We start from the raw sequence: 10,656 nt of genomic DNA, 5'->3' as shown, positions 1-10,656 counted from the left end.
CTCTCTCTTTTCCAGCCAACCTCATTTCCATACCTTCCCTAGTGGGGAGGGAACAAGATCTCTCAACCGCAACATGAGAGGGGTGTGTATGGAACACCAGCCCTGTGTCAGCTGCAGGGAGTGACTCACTGACCATAGGGGACAGGTGTCACTATTGAGGCTGACCTTGCTCTGTTTCCTTTCTATGGGAGTTAAGAATTGTCACACTTTTACTGACAACCCCACACTTTGGCCTGACAGCTTGGTGCAGTAAGCAAGGTAGACAGAGAATGTGAAGGTAGAGATGATGAATTTTGTAAACCACATAGCACAGTGCCTGGCACCCAGTAGGTGATCCAGAGATGGTAGCTACTAGGGTCAGTATATGAAAAGTGCTGAGGAATCTGAGATGCAGTCTCCTGATGGCTGCTCTCATCTCTCTGTGGTCTAATAACTTTGTTCAGTCTCTCAGAGGGGATTAAAAAGCCATCAAAGAGCCATCAAAGAACATTGGAATGGTACAGGGGGTAACTTGCTTGCCAACGTCTTTGCAGCAGCAGAAAAGGACGAGAAAGCAGGATTATATAAGTGATAAAACACTAACATTTCACACATTTGACATGCGCTTGAAAGATGCACATTCTGAATAGTTTTAAGGGTAAGGTAACCTTTAAAAATGGCTTGCTCTTTCTTAGTTTATAAAAAAAAAGTTTGAGAGGTTTTATATATATATATATATGTGTGTGTGTGTGTGTGTGTGTGTGTGTACACACACATATATAAGTGTGTGTGGTGACTTAAATCTTTCCAAATTAAATCCTTCCCCCCTGAAATAGGAGTCCTTGAATAGCACTGGCTGCTAGTCAAAAGGTTAGTGGTTCAAACCCACCTAGAGATACCTGAAAGAAGGCCTGACAAGCTTCTGAAAGTTTACACCCTTGAAAAGACCTATAGAACACAGTTGTACTCTGCAATACTTGGGGTCACCACAAGTCAAAATCAACTCAAAAGTAACTGGAATCAAAACTCCCAAATACTGTTTGTCAATGGCATTTTTAACTAATTTTAATGACATCAATAGCATGCTGTATTCAAGTGAGTGATAGATCACATACATTTCTGTTGAAGGGAAACTGAAATCTGGTTTAGATCTGAAGATCTGGCTACATGGAATAGAGAAGGGAGTTTAGAAAGAAGAACAGTCCCAGAGAAGCTTAGCCATTTCAAGGCATCCGTCCAGTGATGGAGTTCTGTCTTTAATGAGAATATCTGGAAAGAATTCCAAGACAAGGTCAGAGGGGACCCCACAGAGGTGAAAGGTGGAGTCCAGAAGTACAAGAACACAGGGCGACTGAGACTCTTAGATAGGGATCTGGACTCTGCCCCAACCTTGCAGGGTGGCCTTGAGCCCATTGCTCCTCATCGCTGGACCTCAATTTCCCCCAATGTGTGAAACAAAGGGATTGGGTTGTTCAGTCTCTAAAAACCCTTCTAATTTCTAAAATACAAAAATGAAAGTTGATAAATGATGAAGAAGCGAATCAGAGGCATCATGGATAATCTCATTGAGTATGGGACTTTGATTCACAGAATGAAAATGAGGATAATACCACCCTCATTGAGAATTGGATTTCTAACCCCTGTATGGATGAAATGTCAGCGTTTATTACACATCTTCCCCTCCATTGTCTCGGTAAATCCTCCCCATACCCCAGAAGGTAGGTATATTCTTCCCCATTAATGAATAAGGCACCTAAGACTCAGAAAGGTGGTGGAACAGAGTCACAGGGCTCTGTAATAACAGGGATGGAGGCATAATATTAATGGGTAAAAGAAGGTAAATAATATTAAGGTGCTTAACTGTTTTGTGGATATTGGTTTCCCTTGCCTACTATTGTAAAATAGACATTTGAGTGGGATAGAAAGGAATATCGGGAAATATGATTACAGAAAGCTTGTAAGCCTGTCTTCAGCCTATAACTGGTTGGAATACCAAAAAGGGGTTCTAGAATTTACACAGTGAAATAAGCTTCTTGTGGAGCCTTTGGAGAGTATAGGGTGTTAAGTGAAATCCTGAGCCCCACCCAGAACCTTCTGAGGTGGGACATTCCCACTTAAAAAGACATGCAGACCAACCCAGAACAGCTAGAGGAACAGACTGCTTGAAAGAAAGAGTGGCAGGGGATAAAAATAAAAAGGCAGACTGTTTGGCTTCTACAAGAACAAGCAAGCTGTTCACCTGGGAGCCATCAAGGGAATTCCTCAAGGCCTTTCATAACAAACTGCCTTTCAAGACTGAAACTCAAAGGTAACACATGAGCAGGCTTGTAAGCTCACTGGTGAACACATTGGTCTACTTGTAAGGGGAAGTTGGGGAAAGGCAGTTGGCAAAAGACATGAATTAGACCATGTTCCATAGGCTCCTGTCCACTTTGAGATGAGAGAGCGAAGTGAAAGGACTAGTTGGTCCAAAGTTTGGGGAGACTGAGCCCATGGATACTGATCTAGCATGTGGGGACTAGAGGTGGGAATGAAGCATCCATCTGATATGAAGTTGGGAGAGGTGCACAAGAATGCCCAAACTTGCAGATTTGACCAAGCTTAGATGGCTTGATGATCAGAACGCAACTAGAGGAAGAGAAAGAAATTTGATACAGGAAGCAAGTGTAAATTGCTACAATTTTATGAACTTGACCTTAACTTATGGATCTAGTAGCTCAAAATACCATCTGAGAGGAAAGGAGCCTTCAAATCAAGGATCAAGCATAGCCCCACCCCCACCCCCAGTGCACAGAGTTGATAGGAGCGGGCAACTCAGACACTGTCTATCAAAAATGGAGGGTTATAAAGACACGAAGTGGCTGGCTTACAACTTTTCAAGAGGGAGTTTAGTTTCAGAGTGGAGGAAGGTAGAAACCCCACTGAATAGTTTCCATCTTGTCTATATGGGTCTGGTGAAAGGAGATGGGGATAGAATTCTTTTGATTCAGTAGTGAGTAATTGTTATCATGACTAATTTTGAATGTCACAACTGTAAAGGTATAAGGTGAATAACAAAAAGGGGGGAGTAGTTAACCTTACATTCCAGGAACAGAGAACCCTAGAACCATCAAGAGGGAAGAGCATGAGTGGAACATGGGATCCTAACCAGAGAAGCAGCAACACCAGAGATGGAGGCAGAGGTGATGGCATGGAGAGATAGAGCATCTGAGGACTGTAGACTCATGCAAAGAGAAAGGCTGTGTGTTGGTGGGCAGACAGCTGGCTTACAAAATGTGCCCTTTAGTTGTTTAAACAATTATATAGTCCTGCGTGGTTTTGTGTACATCAAAAAAAGAGAGATGGGGGGAGTAGAGGCAGTAGTTAACTGATGACAAATGGAAGGGATTGTAATCATTGCAATAAAACAAAATACTATTGGTTGAATGCAAACCTGATGTTCTGCCATGTAAACTATCACCCAATTCACAATAAAAGCTTTTAAAAAATTTTTACTGATGTAGCCTTTGGTATGGGTTGCATCTTAATGTAGATAGAGATAACAAAAATCCTCACCACTGGGGCAATAAATAGCATCATGATAAATGGAGAAAAGATAGAAGTTGTCAAAGACTTCATTTTGTTTGGATTCACCAACACTTATGGAAGCAAAATTTAAGAAATCAAATGACGTATTGCATTAGGCAAATTTATGCATAAACATATTTAAAATGTTCAAGAGCCAAGATATCAGTTTGAAGACTAAACTGTGCCTGACCCAAACCATGGTGTTTTCAATAGCATCATATGCATGTGAAAGTTGGACAATGAATAAGAAAGACTGTAGAAGAATTAATGCATTTGAGTTATGGTGTTGGAGAAGAAGAATAATGGTACCATGGACTTCCAGAAGAATAAACAAATCTGTGTTGGAAGAAGTATAACCAGAATGCTCCTTAGAAGCCAAAATGGCCAAACTTCATCTCTCATACTTCAGACATATTACAAGGAGGGACAAGTCCCTGGAGAAGGAGATTATGCCCGGTAAAGTTGTTGTTGTTGTTGTTGTTATGTGCCATTGAGTCGGTTCCGACCCATAGCGACCCTGTATAGGGTTTCCGAGGGTGTAAATCTTTACGGGAGTAGAAAGCCTCATCTTTCTCCCGCGGAGTACCTGGTAGTTTCGAACCGCTGACCTTAAGGTTCGCAGCCTGATTCGTAACCACTACGCTACCAGAGCCCGGTAAAGTAGAGGAACAAAAAAAGGAAGAGAGAGAGACCCCCCAACAAGATGGGTTGACACCGGGACAACAGCAATAGGCTCAAGTGTATAGCAGCAGTCATGAGGATGGTGCAGAACTGGGCAGCATTACATTCTGTTGTACCCAGGGTCACTGTGAGTTGGAGCCGACCCACTAGCACATGACAAAAACAGCAAAGACTTATTGATGTGCTCATCACAGTAACAAGTTCAGCCATGAATTATTTCTCTACAGAGAAGACTTGGAGGAGAAACAGCTGGATAAAGCTGGACTTTGTGACTGGAAGGCCCATGGCTTAACCATTTTACCTCTCTCCTGTGCTGGGTCCACATCCAGGGCTCTACTCCCAAGCCTGCAAACCCTGTGTACATGACTCTGGAGCATGTTCTGCCCTCCGTGCTTGGCGAGTCCCCACGTTTGAGGATTCTTTCTAGGGGACTGGGAAGTTGGTGCAGACTTCAAGCTCAGTTTAGCTCACTTTGGGGTGTTATTAAACTTGCACCGTTTCTTCCAAACGCCCTCTCCACTGCCTCTTTCTTTCCTTCCTTTCCACCCCACAGTAATTGGGAGCTGCAGGGCCTCAGGCTGCACAGGAGCTAGGAACACAGGACAGTCCCCCACTGACTCCATGCTACCTGTGCATCTGTCCAAATGACTTGGTCATAGAGGAGACTGTCCCGCAGAGCATCTGGACCAGTACCCCTCTAAAAGGAAGGAGTGGAGGGTGTAGGGCAGCACAACCCACTTTCCTGGAGGCTGCCTGGAGATCCTCATTGAGGGAAGAGACACTTCACAGCCACTGCCACCATGACCACCACTAGTTAATGCACAAATAGTTGGATAGTAGATTTTTCACTATTGACATTTATGCAAAACGTCAGATAACAAGATAGCCAATAAGTGAGGAATAAATGTAACCCCAAACTTCCCATCAGCAAAAGAATGGGCAAATAAAATATTTGTTACATTTCTCTGAAGAAACACCATACAATTAAGAATCTAGAACTGGAAACTACAGGAATGAATTTTATGGACACAAAGGAAAGTAGGCAGACACAAAAGAACATACACTATATGGATCTGTCCAACAAACCAGCAAAGCCATCTGTGCTTTTAGAAGTTAAGATGTGATTATCTTAGGGTTTAGTACAGAGAGGGGCTCTAGAGAGTGTCTGGAGTTCTGGAAATATTTTGTTTCTTGATCTGAGCACTGGTTATCAGGTGAAATGTCATCTGGTGAAATGTCTCCTGGTGAATTGTCATCAAGTTGATTGCTTATGCCTTATAAGCATGTTTTATGTGTTACGCTTTGATGGTGAGTTTACATAATAAAGTGTCCCTGTACCTTTTCTATATGATGCCCAGAAAATACTGGAAGTACATATAACGCTTTATCACATAATCGCTGACATTTCCAACAGACAGAATTTGTTGGAAACAGTAAATATTTGGTGAAGGAGTCCAAAAATAGGTAAGTGAATAACTAAGTGAATAAATGAACAAATTCATGAATGAACAAAAGACTAATGAATAAATGAAGTCAGACATGAAAGAATACATTCATAAGTAAGTGAGTGACTACGCCAGTTAAAGATGAATGAATAAAGAATAAACAACTGAGTGAATGAATGGTTGAATGCATAAATGAGCATCTGATCAAGATGAATGTACACAGTACAAGCACATTGAAGAAATGAGTAAAGTAATGATGAAAGGAAGAAATACTTTCACACCTGAGTGAATGTAAGAAATCATTTTTAAATGGATTGAAAATCCATCCAATTTCACTGTGTGACGAGGTGAATGAATCAGCGAGTGAAGGAGTGGACATAAAAGTACAAGGATTAGCCAATGAGTAGCTGAACAAACACATCAATATGCAGATGAAGAAAATGTTCCAAATGGATATGAGTAGACTGCCAGGGCAGGAAATGGTCAAGCGCCATGGGAAATCCATTCAAATACCAAGAGCTGAGGCCTTGGCAAACCATGGTCTTCTCGGAGAAGGTTCCTAATGTAACTTCCCTTTGGATTTAATAAGAGTATCAACCAAAACTGACTGCTCCCCAGGATTAACTATAGGCTCTGTGAACAGAAATAAATAGAATTGACTATGTTGTCTTCTCAATTTTGCCACAGATTTCCTACTATGTGGTAAACCGAAAGCTGATTTAACAGTTGCTATTTAAATAATGATTCCCACTGTCTCCTTACAAATTAACCTCTGGGAGGTGTGAGTAATGTCTGCATGGGAAGGTTTTCTGTGTGATTGGGTGTATGGGAAGAGGAATGGGGTGGTAACTGTCAATGTGATCGTCCTGTGAGATGGAATGAGGGGGTTGTGTTGTGCAGTGCATAAGACCTGAGTTCTGGAGTTCCATGCACCATCCACACTGCCATGTGACATTCAAGTCGATCACCCATCTGGGCTTTAGTCCCTGTTATGGGTTGAATTGTGTCCACAAAACAATACATTAGACCCTAGGGTCATCAAGGAAGAAGAGCATGAGCAGGATGTGGGACCCTATCCAGAGAAGCTGCGACACCAAAGATGGAGGCAGAGATGAGGACATGAAGAGATAGAGCAGCTGAGGATTCTAGACTCATGGAAAGAGAAAGGCTGTGTGCTGGTGGCCAGGAGGCAGGCTTGCAGAATGTGCCCTTTGGTTGTTTAAATGATTATATATTCCTGAGTGTTTTTGTGTAAATTTAAAAAAAAAAAAAAAAACTGGAGCAAATAGAAGCAAATACTGTTGAATGATGATGAATTGAGGGGATTGTAATCATTACAATGAAATTAAATACAACTGATTGAGTGCAAAACTGATGTTCTGCCATGTAAACTATCACTCAATTCACAATAAAAGTTTTTTTTTAAGAAAGTGATACATTAAAATCCTGACCCCTGGAACTGGTGAATGTGAAATGATTCGGAAATAGGGTCTTTGTAGATCTAATCAAATTAAGATGCAGTCATACTGGAATTTGGGTGGGCCCTAAATCCAAGATGTGTGATGACCTTATAAGGCAGACATTTGGTCATAGAGACAGATACCGGGAGACTGTCAGGTAATGACAGAGGCTGAGACTGAAGTGATACAGCTGTAAGCCAAGAGGCGGTAATGATTAGTGGCAACCAGAAGCTGACAGTAAATGGGTCAGTGACAGTATGACCCTAATGACACCCTGAACTGGGGCTCCAACCTCTAGAACTGTCAAAGACATTTATGTTGGTTTAAAGTACCTTATTTGGGATGCTTTGTTACCACAGATCTGGGAAACTAATACAGCGACTCTCCTAATTCCAAGGGGCCCTGGTAGCCCAGTGGATTAAGTATTGGACTACTAGCCACAAGGTCAGTGGTTCAAACCCACAGCCACTCCTCAGAAGAAAGACAAGGCAGTTTGCTCCCGTAAAGATTTACAGTCTAGGAGAATTTAAGGAGCAACTCTATTCTGTCCCAAAGAGTCCCTATGAGTCAGAGCTGAGTCAATGATAATAGGTCTAGTTTGATGGGATTGTCCCCTTAATTCCCAACCTTCCTGGGAAACTGGGAAATCTTGTACTCATCAATTTCTCAGTCCTTGTCCTGTATGGGAAGCACACCTCTCATTACAGGGTAACAAGGTCATCTCTTGATTTGTGTTTCTCCTTCACTAGACTTAGAGAAAGGACCAAGACTGCTCCTCAGTGCAGTCTCAGCCCCAGCACAGGGCCTGACACATAGTAGGTGCTCAGTAAGCACTGACTGAAGGAATGAATGTATCTTCTTGTATAGTGTGTTGTATGTTGTTGTTGTTGTTGTCATTAAGTGCCGTGGAGTTGATTCCAATTCATAGCGACTCAGTCTAGGGTTTCCGAGGTGTGACTGGTGAGTTTGAACAACCGACCTTGTAGTTCAAACTGACCTTGCAGTCCTGCACTTGTCCACTGCCTTAAGTCCCTTTCCAGGTCTGATAAACAGGAGATCACTTAACAAACATCCTTACATCTCCTTGCCCTGGTTGTCCTGTCTCCGGGCCATCATTCAGTTCTGTTTTCCCCATCAGGCTATCTTCCTGGTCATAGGTTCTTTCCTCAGTCCTAACTAACCTCCTATGGAATTCACCCTTTGAAGAATCTTGGTGTTTTTCATTGCAATGATTACAAATTTTATTTTCAGACTTTCTTCTTTTTCTAGGCTGTCCTTTTTTTCATAGTATTTTGTTCTTTTTTAATCACTTTATTTATAAGTATGTTATCATTCTATCAGAATTGTTCTATTATTTGAAATTCTTCAGGTTCTTATCTTCCTGGGTTTCATGGTTAGCCAACACTAACTCACAGTAATTGTTTCCTCCTTTGTTTTGGAATTTGGGAGTTTGAACACATCTTCACTGGAGCCTTACATGTGGGAAATCCTGTATGTTCTGAGTGGAGGGTATGTCCTTCTGAACTCCTCTGCATTGGTTTCTATCAGATACCCCAGAAACATTACCAGCCTGGAACAAACGACACGTTAATTGTTTATATTGAAGGTTTACAAACAACACCTGAAACGTAAATTAAAACCACAAACCCAGACAAAGCACAGGCCTGAGTCACCCAGTGAGGTTCTCTTTCCTCCCAGAAAACAAGCACAACTTGGCACACCCCTCTGTTGTCTCCAGTTCTTGGAAGGTTCCAGCTTTCTGAAACCCCCAGCATTACACCAAAGACATCATCCCTTGTCCCTGGAGGCCATTAAACCCAAGTCCCCAGGGGACTATGAATGCCAACTCCATTCACAACATGACAACTCTCGTGTTTCCCATTCCAACTGTCGGTTCCTGTTCACCCCCTAGGGAAAGCTCTTTCTTTTTTTATTTTCTATATTTGATCAAATGTTTTTACAGTTTATGGAAGGAGCTTCTTCAGCAGCAGAAGTCAGAACCAGGGCTAAAGTTGGTCTGTCCCCTACTCCGCCCACTCCACGCCTATCTGGGCTTACCAAGTCTGTGGAGCTGGTGGACCATCCAAGGTCCAGTGCCCAGCAGGCAGTTGGGTATATGGACCAGGGCTCAGCACAAAGAGATAGCATGTGGACATTCATTTGGTGTTCATCAGCTATGCTCATTTACATCTTTGAGAATATGCAAGTGTCCATGTGTTTAGGGATATGTTCCTATGCCTGTGTATGCCTGGGATTGTGTTGTGTGTGTGTTTCTTAGTCCTGGATAGTGACAAATGTATCTGTGAATTTAAGGGATGTGGCTTTGGAGGGACAAAATTAGTGGATTCATATGAGACTGACTTGGAAAGGAGACAGCCTGGAGCTATGTCAACAACCCAGGCTCTGATGATTATTAGATATATAACTTTGGACAAATGATTTCTCCTCTCCATCTGGGTCTCCCCCTGTAAAATAGAGAGAATAAAACTCACCTCACAAGGGTTCTGGGAGAACTAACTGAGATGGCACACACACAGAGATGTGCCAAGCTGAGCACATAGTAAATAAAGGCTTAATAAATGTGTGAAGAACCCCTGTTTTGTTCTTAGAGTCAGGGCAGACAGACCTGGGCTCAAGGTGTGATCAAGAAGGTGACGTTTGACTGCTTTCTTTGCCATAAGACCAGAAGAACTGATGGTGCCCACTTACTGTTACTGAACATTTTGATCAAAGATTCCATAGAAGAATTCTGACCAAAAGGGAGAAAATGTGAAGAATTTCTGCTTTTCATGGAGTCCAGCATTTCTGGAGCCATTGAACTTGGATGAACCCCTAAAACTATTGCTCTGAAAGCATCCTTAAACTTTAAACCTTAAACCAAAAATATCCCCTGAAGTCTTCTTTAGTAAACCAAGCAATTGTTTAGCTCAATTAGTAAGCATATCTGCCTTGAGCATTGTGCTCTTTTAAAGATCGACCTATACAGAACCAAACTGACAAAGGCAACTTGAATTGTTAAATAACTTCAGAGGGCAGTGAGATTATGCTCATGAAGGAGGAACAACTCAGAAAAGGAGGGTGACAATGGCTGCACCACTTGAAGAATGGCAACAAGATCACTGAACTGTGCATGCAGAAAATGTGTGCCCTGCTGGGTATATTCTCAACAACAATAACAAAAAATAAATTATAGAAACAAAGGAAGGTGCTATTAGAGCTGACCCTTAAAGATCAAATTTCATTAAGTGGACAATATAAGTAAAGACTACAGGCAGGTAACAAGCACATTCAAAGGCTAAAGATGTCAAGAGTATGGAATATTCCAAGAACAGCGACTGGTTCCGAGTGGCTGGCATTGATAAAAAAAAAAAGTGAAAGGGGGTATAAATTCCATAGACATCTAGAAAGACTTAGGGATAAAAATATGGACAAAGAAGATCCACCAGGACTTCCGGTTCTGGCAGCTGCTGAGGCAGAGTCAGGTAGGACAGGCTCCGAGGGAAAGGGACTGAAAACCCAGAGAA

The sequence above is a fragment of the Chrysochloris asiatica genome, unplaced genomic scaffold, assembly GCF_000296735.1.
Source record: "Chrysochloris asiatica unplaced genomic scaffold, ChrAsi1.0 scaffold00047, whole genome shotgun sequence".
Taxonomy (NCBI): Eukaryota; Metazoa; Chordata; class Mammalia; order Afrosoricida; family Chrysochloridae; genus Chrysochloris; species Chrysochloris asiatica.
Note: the sequence above shows the minus strand (reverse complement) of the source record.